Source organism: Magnolia sinica, chromosome 17, assembly GCF_029962835.1.
Source record: "Magnolia sinica isolate HGM2019 chromosome 17, MsV1, whole genome shotgun sequence".
NCBI lineage: Eukaryota > Viridiplantae > Streptophyta > Magnoliopsida > Magnoliales > Magnoliaceae > Magnolia > Magnolia sinica.
The window spans coordinates 27,506,943-27,513,194 of record NC_080589.1 but is presented as its reverse complement, the minus strand read 5'-3'; positions in this window follow the sequence as shown (position 1 = coordinate 27,513,194).

The window sequence follows — 6,252 nt, the reverse complement described above, 5'->3', positions numbered from 1 at the left end:
TGATCATGTTTGTGATGCAAGGTGTATTTAGGAGCTTGGATTGAAAAGAATGCTAAAGGCATAGATTTAATGCTCAAGAAGCACCGAGGTAAGGGACGGACCCCAGGGGACCGAGATCGAAGAAATTACACGCCAGAAATTTGAAAAAATCAAGCCACTCACATTAAACGGGCCCAAAAATCGTCCAGAATGCAAGATCAGAGGGTTCCCACCATCCGCTCGGCTCGAAACTTCATATATGGCCTGAGGACCATAAATTATCTGTACATGTTGAAATTCAGCCCTTCGATCCCTCTGGAAGTGTCCCAACGGATAGATCAACTCCTAAAATCCTGCTTTAGGGCCCTCCTGATATCTGTATATGCTTCAAATTCGGTCTTAACCCCTTAAACAAGGTGACAAATTGGATGGACAGAGCAGATTTCTCATGAACAACTCCATGGGACTCACACGTATAGCGCGTGTGCACGGTGCACAAGTGCACCGGCCATGCCCCGAATTTCCCAAAGTCGGTCGGCGCACGCTAACCGACTCTCCTTTTCCAATTCAAAAATAAACCAGCGAGCGGACGAGTGTCCGCCGATTCTGAGTAGTGGGGTCCATTCTCCACCCCATTGCATGATCCGAGCCGTCCATTCACTCCATAAGGGGGGCTTAACCCTCGCCAAGGTGTCCTTTTGGCTCCATACACACATACACACATGGATCGTTGAAAAACGTAGGATGGACAGCGAATTGATTTTATACAGTGGACCGCACCAAAACCCGATAAAAACCACTCCTTTCCTACTGAAATCTCGTCAGGAATCCAATGAACGGGTCGGATTTCTCCTAAAACACCAATGTGGGGGCCACCGAACACGTCAGCATAAGAAAATCGTCAAAATACGCACACTGGACGCTATCTCCTCCATGGGCCATTCTATGATCACAACAACGATCGGATGCAAGTTCCAAACCGTTCAAAATATTGGTAAGGGGGTTTTTACCCCAACCATGGAGTCAAAATTTATTCTTAGAGCGTACATCGTCCGAAAATCCACCCCAAACGCAAGTCGGTCGGCTACGTTTTCTTCGATGCGCATGTTCCGTTGCTGCATAAGGAGTTCTCCACCGCCCTTCATGCCTATAAAAGGAAAGGAAAACGTGAAGAGGGGCATCAGATCTTTTGGGGCAACCGTGGAGGCATCTTGGAGCGAGGGAGCACAAGTTTTCCTTCCCTTATCTTCATTTTTCTTCTTTTTCTAGGTTTTAGCCTGATCATGTCACCTCTTAGCTAGGACTAAGAGGTGAAGCTTGTAGTGTGATTAGGATTGGTTCTATGGGTTTGATTCATGTTACTTGAACTCTTTTTTATTATACTTATATTAATAGGAATGCTTTCAGTTTTTAATGGTTTGTTGTGACTTAAATTACAATGGATCTGCGATAGCTTTGAGCATGTTCTTAGCATTATAAGGTTTGTCAATTTGGGAACCCTATTATTCACTATTGTCTCCTAGGCATGGTTGGATGATGGAATCCTTCCTAACATTCATACATCCCTTAGATTGGATGTGGATTGGCTAAATTCTGTTGTTTGCTTTGTCTCATGGGCATAGTTTTATGATGAAATCAATTCTAATTCTCATATCTCCCATCTCTTGAAAACTAGATCAAAGGAAGTTCAGCTTTAGTTTTTAATATAATATCTTCCAAGTGGATGAAGATGGGACTCTGATTCCAGTTGTGTTCGTGAATCAAGCATAGATCTCCCTAATCTCTACAAGTGGATCCTTGACACCCTAGTTTCCCACCTTTAGATTTTCCAAGTTTTAGTTAATAATTCACCATTACTCTCTTAATTCTTTCTGATTTAGAATACATCTTTGCCTAGTTCTAGTTCGAGTTATTTTCAGAATACATACAAGGTTCAGTCCCTGTGGATTCGACCTCAGTCTTACCGAGTTTATTACTACATCACAACCCTATACTTGGGGTATGAACAGTGTTTTACCGTCAAATTGTAGTGCTTTTTTGTATTATGACTGTGAATTTGTAGTACAATTTTGTAATATGACTTTGAATGTTATATATTAAATACATTTGTTGCTTGGAATTGCGAATTTCTTACCATTACGATTCAAATTTCTAATAAGACATTCATTTTACAGTCAATAATTCCCTTCACTTCACGGTTAATTCTACGCATTTCACGATTAATTCCATGCGATTCCCCCTCACTTCACAGTCAATTCAATTCACTTCGCGAACAATTCCCTTCACTTCATGGTCAATTCCATGCATTTCACGGTCATTTCCCTTCACTTCACGGTCAATTCCGGCAATTCCCCTTCACTTCACGGTCAATTCAATTCATTTCACGGTCAATCCCTTTCACTTCATGGTCAATTCCATGCATTTCACGGTCAATTCTCTTCACTTCACGGTCAATTCCCTTCACTTCTCATGGTCAATTCCATCATTTCCTCTTCACTTCACGGTCAATTCAGTTCCCTTAAGTTCACTCACTTTGCGAAGTGAGTGAACCTGCCCTAGAATTGAGTGAAATTCATCGCGAAGTGAAGGGAAAATTGACCTAGAAGTGAGGGATATTAACCGTGAAGTGAGTGAAAATCATCGTGAACTGAGTGGCATACATCCCTGCAATTGAGAACTTTGAAAATCTGACCGATAAGTCAGTCATATTTGAGCTAGTACAACTGTGGATTTCCTACTACAAGGTAAAATACACCTTATAAATGTGAATACTAAACGAGTTATATTATTGTGTTTGTTTAGGATAACAGTACATTGAATAAAGCATATGAATTGAACGACTTTCAACATATGATTAGCAACATCAATAATTCTACATTAAGCTAGATTCAATCTTTTTGCACATGCTAAAAAGTAAACACCTTGACTATAACAGCTACACAGTCATCAAGGAAAGAATCCTTTTTGCACTTGCCAGCTATGAACACATACCTTTATGATCTACTTCTCAAGACATCTTAATTGCATCAGAGGTTGAAAGATCTTGATTGGAAGGTGAAATTGTAAAAATTATACAATTGAGCTACAGCAGAAGTTAAACATTGTTCCATCATCATATTTTCTTCCTGGCAGGTTCTTTATCCTATGATAGCATCAATGTCTTCAAAATTAATTTGTAATTTTGTGAAAGAAGTCACCTAGAAACATATTCGTCATCATCACCGAAATTGACCGTGAAATGCATGGAATTGACCATGAAGTGAAGGGGTTTGACCGTGAAATGCATGGAAATAACCATGAAGTGAAGGAGAATGACCGTGAAATGCATGGAAATGACCGTGAAGTGAAGGGGAATCGCCGGGATTGACCATGGTGTGCATGGAATTGACTGTGAAGTGAAGGGAATTGACCGTGAAATGAATGGGAATAATCGTGAAGTGAAGGGAATTGATTGTGAAATGCATGGAATTGACTGTGAAGCGAAGGGGAATCACCGGAATTAACCGTGAAATGCATGGAATTGACCATAAAGTGAAGGGAATTGATTGCGAAATGCATGGAATTCACCGTGAAGTGAAGGGAATTGACCGTGAAATGAATTGAGTTGACCGTGAAGTGAAGGGGAATTGCCAGAATTTACTCTGAAATGGATGAAATTGATCGTGAAGTGAAGGGAATTGACCGTGAAATGAATTGAATTGACCATGAAGTGAAGGGACTTGACCGTGAAATGAATTGAATTGACCGTGCAGTGAAGGGGAATCGCCGGAATTGACCGTGAAATGCATGGAATTGACCGTGAAGTGAAGGGAATTGACCGTGAAATGAATTGAATTGACCATGAAGTAAAGGGAATTGACCGTGAAATGAATTGAATTGACCATGAAGTGAAGGGGAATCTTTGGAATTGACCGTGAACTGCATGAAATTGACCGTGAAATGAAGGGAATTGACCGTGAAGTGTTGAAATTGACCGCGAAGTGAATGAAATTAACCGCGAAGTTAATGAAATTGACCGTGAAGTGAATGAAATAGATTTTCAACTATCGACCTGATGAAATCTTGGAAAATAACTAGGTTGGTTGGCTAAAGTAGCTTCTCCTACCCCAAAATCATATGGTACGTCAACTAATTTTGGTTTAGAAGATATTCTTGTCAAATGGAAAAAAAAAAAAAAAAACAGAGAATTTTTTTTTATATGCTTATATATACATATTTATATAAATATGTATTAGAGAACAATGTATGTAGCATAAAGTTCTCCATGTAATTAAAAAAATTAAAAATAAAATAAAATAAAATAAAACAGTGCATAGACTACCGCAACACTACGGTTATGGCTGCGGTTATAATTCGTAGCCATATGACCCAACCCGGTCGACCTCGACTCACTGGCTTTTTTTTTCCCCTGCTATAATCCCCACCATTTTTTGTGGCCATTACGATGTATGTGTTATATCTAAACCATCCATCTATTTGGTGAACTCATATTACAGCTTGAGACGAAAAATAAGACAGATCTAGCTATCAAGTGGACCACACTGTAAAAGGTAGTGGGGATTGAACATCTACCATTGAAACCCTTTTAGGGGTCACAGAAGTTTTGGATCATTATGAAATTTGTTTTTCCTCTTCATCCAGGTCTCTGTGACCTTATGAATAGATTGGATGGAAAATAAATGTTACGGTTGGTCCTACAAAATTTTTAACGGTGAAAATCAATTTTCCCACTGCTCTTTGTGGTGTGGTCCAGTTGATCTTTGGATATGATTATATATATATATATATATATATATATATAATGCTCCAAAATGATCTCGAAATATGGATGAACGTTGTGGATATAATAAATACATAACTGTGGCGCCCATGTAACTTTGATCTCTTTTGAACCATTCCTACAACTCGGAGTTCAAGGAGCGTCAGCGCTCATTTTCGAGCACCAGCCGATCCGCTTTCGAAAGGAAAAGTAGGGGCATTTTTGACCTGAGAAAAGCTGTCCATACAGGTGGGGCTTATTCTTGGAAGGTAAAAGCAAGTGGGCCGAGAAAGGTTCGTGGGCCATATATGGGTTATATATGTTTGGATTAGTGGGCCAACTTCTGTAGCTCACAAAATGATTTATTTACTACAGAAATTGGCCACAGACTTTATTTAGTTGAGCTTATTCTAATGATTTATCTTACATAAAAGCTTTATATGCCGTTTGTTTGTTTTTAAAGCATTTATCACTCTAAGCTCTGTTATAACTGAATAACTAATTATAGGCTTTAAATAGATTTCAAGTTATCCAGACACGTACCACCGTTTCTTGTAAATTACAACTTAAAGCTAAACCAGATTTCATGTAAACACTCTACACCTGTAATCATAATATTATAACTGGACGGCTTTACAAGCACCAACCCTAAATAATTTCAAGACATTTAAACAACCCTTATTTTTTTTTACATTAACGTCATTTGGAGGCTACTAACCCAGTGCTTATCTCCGTAGGATGGAATCGCTTTTGTCAGATGGGCGGCCCCGTTGGCCCAGTCCTGCATAGCGTGCTTTGGAGGGATGGCTCGGGCTCCCCACCATACGCCCAAAAGAGGCATCATCATCGGCTCGAAAGAAACACTTTGATCCTCTGACAGAGTGTTACCGATGATACACATGCACTTGCAAATTGCATATCCATCAAACAAGTCAAATTAAACCGTTGAAATTACAGTTCCCAGCTTAGATGTATCACGAGAAAAAAAAAATTATTTGAATTTATATGGTTATCTAACCATTAGATTGGTTGTCATTTATTGGACGGTTGGTATTTTAAAATATCCAATGATCCTATTTTAACAAACAAGCATATATGAATCAGAGGCTAGGATTGTTCGATCAATCGAATTTTGGAACTATGACCCACGGTGAGTGGTTTACATAATTTAGTTGGTTTAGCTTGGTTTAGTGTATGCCACATGTACAAGTTCTGAATGCCTGCGTAGCAGGCATCATGAGATGCCAGAGTATCGTATAACGCCCACTGCCAAATGCCAATTGCCAAATCCCCTCTCACGAGAGTCTGTCGCTTCTAAAAGTCACGGGCGTGGATCTGATTCGACAAAACTTTGCGGGACCACCAATTCAGTATTCCTTCATGTCCTTTCTGCACACGTAGATTTCATGGATTAGATCCAAACCGTTCGCTTAATTAGTTGGACGGCGAATGGACTATATTCCAAAAATCACACTGGTTGGATAAATTTCTCACTGTAATCAGTGTCAAACAAA